At 29.5% G+C, this 10000-nt stretch overlaps 1 protein-coding gene across 7 annotated transcripts in view; it reads right to left on the bottom strand.

Annotated features, from left to right (window-relative positions):
• The window catches only part of LOC144960150 (uncharacterized), a 104489-nt gene that overhangs the window by 33478 nt on the left and 61011 nt on the right, over positions 1-10000 (bottom strand). Inside the window, exon 2 of one of the 7 annotated variants that reach the window (XM_078893143.1) lies at positions 4003-4090. The exons of 5 other annotated variants lie outside the window; for them this stretch is intronic. The gene's annotated coding sequence lies outside the window, so the exon portion shown is untranslated. Of the gene's footprint in view, positions 1-4002; positions 4091-7962; positions 8899-10000 lie in introns of those variants that run through there. One more of the 7 variants, XM_078893147.1, reaches the window with a different exon arrangement.

Here is a 10000-nt window from a genome sequence, read left to right as displayed (position 1 = left end):
ATGTTCCTGTAATATTACACCTGCGATGCCCTTATCAGACGCGTCAGTTCTTACAACAAATTCTTTTGATATGTCGGGTAATTTAAGGATTGGTTCTGAACAGAGTAATGCCTTTAATTGGTTAAAGCTATTCTGACACGCTTCTGTCCAAACAATTTTGTTCGGTGACCCATTCTTTGTCAGATTTGTTAGCGGTGTCGCGATGTGCGCGAAGTTGTAAATGTATTTCCTGTAAAAATTTAGGAGCCCAAGTACTTTGCGTACTTCTTTTTTTGTCTTAGGTGGTTGCAATTGTGCGATTTTTGTTTGTTTTTCTGTCTCGGGTGTCTGTGTCCCATGACCAACGGTATGATTAATCCTGCATTTGAAGCTTCGATATTAGTAAACATAGGTTGCGACACTGTGTCTCTATCAAAATATTTTTTTAGCATATTTGCATGGAATGTCTTTGTTGTGTTGTTAATTTTAATCTCGTAATTAACATTAGATTTTACTGCTGTTATTTTGAATGGTCCTTTCCATGTAGCTAAAAGTTTACTCGAGTCATCGGGTAAGAGTATTAGTACTTTGTCACCAATCTCAAATTTTCTTGACTTGCTTTTTCGATCGGAGTATTCCTTGTATTTCTCTGCTTTTTTAGTGACGGATTCCTGTGCTAGCTTACACGTGTCCTCTATTCTGTCTTTCAGGTTTCTTACATATTCGTAAGCAAACATAATTTCGTTATTGTCCTCCTCATTCCCTTTACAAATGTCGGCTACTATATTGATCGGGCCGCGAGGTGATCGTCCATACATCAACTCAAATGGGGAGTAGCCTGTAGATTCTTGGGGTATTTCTCTATATGCAAATAGGATTGCTGGTAAGTATCTGTCACAATCATCTGGTTTTTCTGCTGACACTTTTTCTTAACATATTCTTTAGAGTGCCATTAAATCTTTCACAAAGACCATTTGCTTGGGGGTGGTAGGGATATGTGAATGAGTGTTGGATTCCCATGAGTTTCATGGTTTCATGCATCATATGTGATGTAAATTGGGGTCCATTGTCCGACAGTATCTCATTTGGTATGCCTATTCTAGTAAAAATTGTCATCAATGCTTCAGCTATGTGATCCGATGTAGTTGATTTCAATGCTATCGCTTCTGGCCACCTGGTTGCGTAATCGACTAGTGTTAGTATTTGTGTATGGTTTCTATCTGATTTTGTTAAAGGGCCTATAATGTCGATTGCAACTTTTTGAAAAACTTTTTCAATAACTGGGGTTGTTTCTAATGGCAATCTCGGTATTCTGCCTTTTGCGACTCTTCTTTGGCATGTGTCACACGATTTCACATATTCTAGGACGTCTTTAGTAATTCCAGGCCATGTGAAATTCTCGGATATTCTCTTCAATGTGGAAGAGCTCCCAAGATGTCCAGAAGTTATTGAATCGTGCGCTATTCCAAGGATTTTGTTTCTGTAAATACTCGGCGTGACCAGTTGTTTAGCTATTTTGTTTCTTTTCCTATGTAACCTGAACAGAATATCTTTTTCAATGATGTATTCAACTTTTGATTTCGTCCCTTTGTTTGCGATATTGAAATATGAAGTTAAAGTCGGGTCCTTTTTCTGTTCTTCGATGAACGTGTTCCTGTCAAATTGTTGTGGTTCAAGAGAAATAGTCATTGGCTTCTCTGTTGTCTTAGTCATCTTTCTTGTTTCTGCTAGACAAGCTGTTTCTTGGGTTAATGACCATTCTTTTACATCTGTTGGGTTGTCTTTAAGACCTTTTATATTGCCAACAATAACATCAGCGACGGGGTTGGGAAGTATACAGCATTCCACTATTCCTGTATAGTATGGGGTTTCTATGTACACGTTAGCTGTTTCAAAGGTTTTGACTGTGCCACTGAATGTGATGCATTGTACCGTTTTTCCAGTTTTGTCTTCGTCATTGATCAAAAATGCTTTTATTCCTACTGTACTGCATCCTGTGTCTCTCAATATTTTGCAATCAGTTCCATTAGCTTTGCCTTCACAAAAAAATAGCGATCCTGACTTGTGAGTTTGTGTTAAAAGTGACATACCTTTCACGCAATACACATTTATATTTTCTCCTGACATTACTCGTGTCTGATTATTTACACTGGTTTGGAGTGATGCATTTGCAGTTTCTTTCGGATATCCCACGATTTTGTAACATTTGTCTGCTGTGTGGCCTTTCATTCCACAATATTGACATTTAATTATAGGTTTGTTGGTTTTCTTATACTCAGTATTATTGTCAGTGCTATTTCTTGTTTTGTTTTGATAGGGTCGGCTATGGTCTCTATTGAACTGTTTGTTCCATGGTTTGTTACTATGGTCATCCTGTTTCACTTGCGTGTTCCGAGTGATTGATCGGCTCGTTCTATTTGAGTACTGAACTTTAGGTGTACCTGGACTCTGAGCAGCAGCAGCGTAGTATGGTTCCTTCAATGTTCTGCTAAGGGGTGTCAATGGATGTGCGCTGTTAAAGTTTTCTGCGTAGATTTTTAATTTGTCCAAGTTTTCTGGCTTTCTCTCTTTAAAGAATGCGACTAAATCTGGGTTGCAAGCTTGATAGATTCGATTCTTCAGCGTGAGGTAGTAAAGGCCTGCAAAGTCGTCTTGTTTTACGTTTGCCAACTCAAGCCACCGATTTAGAAATTGAGTAATTCGGTTCACGAATGTATTAAAGTCTTCTCCACTTTCCGGTTTTGCAGTGTGAAACCTTTCCTGGTAACCATCTTCCGTTAATCTAAATCTTTTTAGTAGAGCGTCTTTAATTTTTCCATAGTCATCTGCATCTTCAATTGTTAAGGTATAGAAAACTTTTAGCGGTTCTCCAGATAAGCAGTTAATCAAGGCTGTGGCCCATTTGCTTTCTGGCCAACGATAACCTTTAGCCTGAACTTCGAATCGGTGTAAGAAGGATTCTAAACAGTCTGAGCGTTCATCGTATGTTGGCATGCGTGGAAGTTTCACTAAAAATTCATCACTATTATTATGTTTTCTTTCATGACCGGTTTTTGTTTTTTCAATTTCCAGGATCATTTGGGTCCTTTTGGTTTCTTCTTCTGCTAAAGCTATTTGTCTTTTTAGTTCCCTTTCTTGGACTCTTTCTTCTCGTTCTTCTCTCCGTATTCTTTCTTCATTTTCTTCTCTACGAATTCTTTCTTCATTTTCTTCTCTACGAATTCTTTCTTCATTTTCTTCTCTACGAATTCTTTCTTCGTGTTCTTTTTCTTCTTTACGAATTCTTTCTTCATTTTCTTCTCTACGAATTCTTTCTTCATGTTCTTTTTCTTCTTTTACTTTCTCTTCGCACCATGAAAATATTCTTTCCTGGGGTATTTCTAAGTCCTTTGCGAGACTTAAGTATCTTTTATATGCTTCCATGTTGCAATAAATTAGTTACGATATTTTATATATATTATATTGACAGGATACTGTTACTGACTGTTTTATTTATTTACACTTACTGGAATGAACTGTTCTATTTTTAGAAATCTCTCTCTCGTATTTCAACTTATTATGTATGTTGAATTTGATGCCTTTTATCGTTATATCTTATAAAGCAATGTGTTAATACAATGCGGAGTTATTATGACTTGAGTCCATAACAATGTGTCAATCGCGTGTACTCTAAACTATGTTACTACGAAAAATGTATCACCAATGTGTGTGACTCGTCGTTAGTTTGTGTACAATTATTCGCAATGACGCTAATATACTAGAGTGTGATAACAATAATAGGATGCCAAAATAATCCCAAGTTATCTATCACTAAATATAACACGACGGCTAGTAGACTCCTTTTATTATTATTTAGTTTTTAAAGACTCACTTTTCAGAACATAATATATAAGTGGTTTTCGGTAACAGTAATATGCCAAAAATGCATTTAAAACAAATCACTATGCAAAACAAATCACGATGTCTATAGTTACTATGTGATGCCCAACTCATGTAAAAGAGAATAATGAAGGAGATATTTACCAACTCAGTTCGTGGCTGGGACCTCTCTCTTGTTCAATGGTTGTTCAACAATTGTAATTAGGCATTGAAGAGTGTTTAACAGTGATGTCTGAAATACAAAACAATAAAATATCGTAAGATTTACAATAGTTACAAAATGTGTTCACAACACTGAGTGATTGGATGATAGGTGAATGAATCGTTATGGAATGTAAACATATTGAAAACAATTCATGAATGAGGCAAACAACAAAATGAAATGAGTGATATAATAACAAAGTGGACAAGGAATGAATGAATGAATGAAAAACTGAGTGAATAGATGAATGAATGAATGGATAATGTATGAATGAAAGAATGAAGGGAGGAATAAATGTATGAATGATTGGATAAATGAGTGAATAAACGAATGAATGGATTAATAAATGAATGAACAATGAATGAATGAATAATTTATAAATGAATAAATGAATGAAGGAATGAATCAATAAAATGCTATTCAATTTGAATGAAAGAATGGATGGATAAATTGCTATTCCATTTAAATGAAGAAATGAAAAAGTAAAAAAAATTAATCCTGTAAATAGGGAGTTCAATTAAAATATGATCAAGTGGGGCAATTAAGAGTTTTACAATTTAAACTTTAAGGTTAGATGAAATAGATATAAGTAACTAAATAAATTCAATTCTTTATATGTGTCCCCTCCAAAATGTCATGGTCTCAAGTGAGTAAAGAGCTACTCGACTATGCATAAAGATCTATGTAGAATGAGGCCCCAGAATTTACTAGTTACTATAAATGAAAAACAATTAACGATTTGTTTACAATGAAATAAAAATAATGATGAAATTTAATTAAAAGAGATAAACAGTGATCGTGGCAGTTACAAATAGAGATATGAATATTTTACGTAACTTATGATAATATGTCAGGTTCATAAGTTTACGTTTCCAGGCAGTTGATGGGCTTGGATGATCTATTCCTCTGATAACAGGGTTGGACTCGTAAAATTCCACTTCCAGGCAATTGGTAAGAAGTTATTGTGTAGTCCTTTGACAGCGGGCTTGGGTTTGATCCTTGAAGATTATACAATCAAAGTTAAAAGCTCCAGCGTCTTAATGGTGTAGATATAATATCTACAAAGTCCCAAAAGATAAAAATCTTCCAGTATATATATAGGAATAGAACGACTGGCCGTCCGGCATAGATTGTGGAGAGAAAGTGAGTGTCAAATGTTAGACCTATCAGCTTTTATAATAAGTGGCTACGTGACAGAATGTAGAACGAAAAGTATTCACTAATTAGAAATTAATTCGAGGGAAGGCTATAAAAGGAAAGACGATCTAATATTAGAAGGTAAAGTTTATCTAAGCCTACCGAAATATAACTGGAGTGAGATGAATTCAGTTCTTAATAAAATAAAATTTAATAAGATAATTGTGAACAACCTTTACTGTGACAATAATAATAATAATAATATAATAATAATAATAAAATAATAATAATAATAATAATAATAATAATAATAATAATAATAATAATAATAATAATGTAATAATAATAATAATAAAAATAATAATAATAATAATAATAATAATAATAATAATAATAATAATAATAATAATAATAATAACTACATCAACAACAACAATAATAATAATAATAATAATAATAATAATAATAATAATAATAATAATAATAATAATAATAATAATAATAATAATAATAATAATAATAATAATAATAATAATAATAATAATAATAATAATATATATAAATATATAAAAAATAATAATAATAATAATAATAATAATAATAATAATAATAATAATAATAATAATAATAATAATAATAATAATAATAATAATGATAATAATAATAATAATAATAATAATAATAATAATAATAATAATAATAATAATAATAATAATAATAATAATAATAATAATAATAATAATAATAATAATAATAACAATAATGATGATGATGATGATGATGATGATGATGATGATGATGATGATGATGATGATGATAATATTATTATTATCATTAATAATAATAATAACAATAATAATAATAATAATACTAATGATAATAATAATAATAATAATAATAATAATAATAATAATAATAATAATAATAATAATAATAATAATAATAATAATAAAAATAATAATAACGACATCAACAACAACAATAATAATAATAACAATAATAATAATAATAATAATAATAATAATAATAATAATAATAATAATAATAATAATAATAATAATAATAATATAATAAAAATAATAGTAATAATAATAATAATAATAATAATAATAATAATAATAATAATAATAATAATAATAATAATAATAATAATAATAATAATAATAATAATAACTACATCAACAACAACAATAATATTAATAACAATAATAATATAATAATAATAATAATAATAATAATAATAATAATAATAATAATAATAATAATAATAATAATAATAATAACAATAATAATAATAATAATAATAATAATAATAATAATAATAATAAAAACAATAATTTATCTTTATTGTCCTAAAAATGTGGCACTGTGTCATTTTGTAACACATTTATAACAATACAATACATTGACATAACCACACTCACATATATGCACACTAGTAACAAAAAAGTTTACATATGTTTTTTTTAATATATCATAGTCCATATCGTGAGAAACGGGATATTGATATTAATTTATTATTTTTTAATTGAGCTTTTATATAGCTCAATATCCACTAAATTTGCTCAAAGCGCTTTACAAGGAGTCCATGGTCAACAGCAACATTTTACATGTAGGACGGGACATAACGCCTGTTAGGCGACATTACATTTTTTTCGGACAAAGACAACGCTGTTAACGGCTAGGTATTCATTTTACCCGTGAGTACGGTGAGAGAATGCGAGTAAAGAGCCTTTTTCTAAGGACTCAACTATGCGCCGAGCGCGAGGCTCGAACCCAGGACCTTCCGATCCGAAAGCGAGTGTCATACCACTAGCCCACATAGCCACACAACTGTTAGACCTTTAATTAAATTAGGAAACAATGGAGAGTTATTTCTTTTTGGGTTTTCTTTTCTTTTCTGTCAAGATTAAAAATGGTCGTCATTTTTATAACGGTAAATTCTTCTTATCGAGAAAGACAGTTTGATATATATATATATATATTACCTGACATAATATTTATCTTATGACGTCATAAAAGTAAGTTTCAAAACATTATAACTGTTGTATATCAAGGGAGTGAATCAGTAGTTTTAAACCTCTTGTAAGGAATTAAATGAGTTATCGTAATTGATTGTTCAAAGTCAAATCTCAATACAGGCTCTATTAATAATAATAATATATCTTTATTGTCCTCTAATAAATGTGGCAATTTTTCTTTTGGTTACACATTTATAACAAGAAAATTATGACAGACTCAAAAAGATATGAATTTGAAACGTTGTTAAAAACCCTTTGTAATAAAAAACTGAATAAGATAATAAGAGATGAAAATCATACTTTGTACCCTCAACTCAAATGGAGCAATAGACGTCATACGCTGCTGCACTTAAAAGTAAACAGAACGCTATAACAAATCTTTCTTACCCGCTGCAAGTAGGAATTACCAAATGTCATTTATTTAGTTATGTAGTTATAATGCTTTCCATTCATTACTAATACCATTATTTCTGACATCTTTAATTAATGAGGAAGAACATAAATATAAGAGCGAGTGTGAGAATGAATGATCTGGATGTTTTCTACGGTACTAAATCCCAACTAGCTGTGATACATTGTTGTTGTTTTTGTTGTATAATCATCCATCCTGCTAAATATCTTATCTTTTACCTTGAGCCATGTAAAAAACACAATGTCATTTCCAGTTTTTAGATTAATAAAGTTCATCTTATCTTATCTTATCTTATACAATATATTGACATAGACACACTCACACAAACTCACACTAGTAACATCGTAGTCATCGTCACCATCATTATTGTTCACGCATGACTGAATGCGTCATTTCATATAACCAATCGTCATTTATCGTCTCGTTTCAACCAAGTCAGTCTCGAGCATGTGCAATAGACCGTGAATGTTTCTGGTTTTCAAAAGAAGTAGGACGCTTTTTGTCTGTACTTCTATAAAACTAGATCAATTTGTCTCGGTTTGACTTCTGAAAATGATCACGTGATAGCAACGACCCTTGCATGGAGACCAGTGGGTATATTATCAATATCATATATTGCGGCTATGTGGTCTCGTGGTATGACACTCGCTTTCGGATCGGAAGGTCCCGGGTTCGAGCCTCGCACTCGGCGCATAGTTGAGTCTTTGGAAAAGGCTCTTTACTCACATTCTCTCACCGTACTCGGGTGTAAAATGAGTACCTGGCCGTTAACAGTGTTGTCTTTGTCCGAAAAATTGTAATATCGCCTAGCAGGCGTCATGTCCCGTCCTATATGTTAAATGTTGTTTTTGGTCAGGGACCCCTTGTAAAGCGCTTTGAGCACATTTAGTGGATATTGCGCTATATAAAGCTCAATTAAAAATCGAATCCTGAGGCAACCCGTCCGTCCCCGTTCCATTGAGTCATCAATCTTTCTTCAGTCCAGATTACATGCGATATAATGCACCGCAATGGCTATAGAAATGTTGTAAAGAAATAAACTATGAATTACACATTTGTCACAAGTAATATTCAACGAACCGTGACGAGTAAATTTTAAGGTATTAATTTTCATCGTTATAGATACTCCACTCTACCCTGCTTAACTAAAATATAAAATTCTTAATAACATTAAAATACACGTCTTAATAACATTAAAATACGTGTCTTAATAACATTAAAATACACGTCTTAATAACATTAAAATACATGTCTTAATAACATTAAAATACACGTCTTAATAACATTAAAATACGTGTCTTAATAACATTAAAATACGTGTCTTAATAACATTAAAATACATGTCTTAATAACATTAAAATACGTGTCTTAATAACATTAAAATACGTGTCTTAATAACATTAAAATACATGTCTTAATAACATTAAAATACGTGTCTTAATAACATTAAAATACATGTCTTAATAACATTAAAATACACGTCTTAATAACATTAAAATACACGTCTTAATAACATTAAAATACGTGTCTTAATAACATTAAAATACGTGTCTTAATAACATTAAAATACACGTCTTAATAACATTAAAATACGTGTCTTAATAACATTAAAATACGTGTCTTAATAACATTAAAATACATGTCTTAATAACATTAAAATACATGTCTTAATAACATTAAAATACATGTCTTTAAATAAACATTAAACATTAAATCTTTTAATAACATTAAAATACGTGTCTTAATAACATTAAAATACTGTCTATAATAAAGTTTAAAAAATACATGTCTTAATAACATTAAACATTACATGCATCTATAAATAAACATTAAAATAATTCTTAATAAACATTAAAAATCAATAACTTCTTAATTAAACATTAAAATATAATAATTCTTAATAACATTAAAATACATAATTCTTAATAACATTAAAATAATTCTTAATAACATTAAATACATAATTCTTAATAACATTAAAATACATAATCTTAATAACATTAAAATAAATTCTTAATAACATTAAAATACATAATTCTTAATAACATTAAAATACATATCTTAATAACATTAAAATACATAATTCTTAATAACATTAAAATACATAATTCTTAATAAATATCTTAATAACAAATACATAATTCTTAATAACATTAAAATACATAATTCTTAATAACATTAAAATAATATTCTTATACATTAAAATACATAATTCTTAATAACTTAAAATACATGTCTTATAACATTAAAATACATAATTCTTAATAACATTAAAATACATAATTCTTAATAACATTAAAATACATGTCTTAATAACATTAAAATACATAATGTCTTAATAACATTAAAATACATAATTCTTAATAACAT

This window comes from Berghia stephanieae, chromosome 14 (genome assembly GCF_034508935.2).
Source record: "Berghia stephanieae isolate SIO BIC M18660-M18661 chromosome 14, UCSD_Bste_1.3, whole genome shotgun sequence".
Lineage (NCBI taxonomy): Eukaryota > Metazoa > Mollusca > Gastropoda > Nudibranchia > Aeolidiidae > Berghia > Berghia stephanieae.
Note: the sequence above shows the minus strand (reverse complement) of the source record. Positions and strands in the feature narration are given on the sequence as shown.